This window comes from Sinocyclocheilus anshuiensis, unplaced genomic scaffold (genome assembly GCF_001515605.1).
Source record: "Sinocyclocheilus anshuiensis isolate Anshui unplaced genomic scaffold, SAMN03320099.WGS_v1.1 scaffold2917, whole genome shotgun sequence".
NCBI classification, from domain to species: domain Eukaryota; kingdom Metazoa; phylum Chordata; class Actinopteri; order Cypriniformes; family Cyprinidae; genus Sinocyclocheilus; species Sinocyclocheilus anshuiensis.
The window spans coordinates 1,620-2,326 of NW_015539844.1; positions in this window are offsets into that span (position 1 = coordinate 1,620).

Consider the following 707-nt stretch of genomic DNA (forward strand, 5'->3'; position numbering starts at 1 on the left):
TGAGTGTGTGTGTGTGTGTGTGAGAGAGAGTGTGTGTGTGTGTACCTGCACTGCTGCTCTCAGGAAAGGTTTTGACGGCTCTGTTAGTGAAGGGCAGGGGTGTGTTTATGAAGGGACGTCCTGCAGGATGCTCAGCGTAAGAGGGCAGAGACGCGCTGTCAGACATCGGTCGGCCTCTGAGGACACCCTCCTGCTGACACACACACACACACACACACACACACACACACACTACAAATCTCAACAACACACACACACACACACACACACAAACACACACTACAAACATCAACATCTTATTTCATTTTACTAAACGTATGCAGTTGAAATATTGTAAATTAAATTGCTAAAAATGAGTACTTGCTTGAATAAAAAGCATGAGAGCAAATTATGAAAAACAGAGTTAGATTTGAAATAAATAATATGCCATGTGTCAGTCATGGGAACTCTGATGTAATATATAGTTTATTATATATGATATATATTGTTATTTTTTAAGATTATTGGCTTATTTAACGGTTACTGCAAAAAGCCTTTTTCAAAAAACAAAAACCTTATATATATATATTTTTTTTAAATTTTATTTTCTAAGTAAAAGGCTTTACTTATATATTTTTGCTTTATTTCCTAAACATTTCTGGAAAACAAAACTACATCTTTAATCTTAATTATTATAACAAAGTTTTACATTCACAAGTCAAGATTAA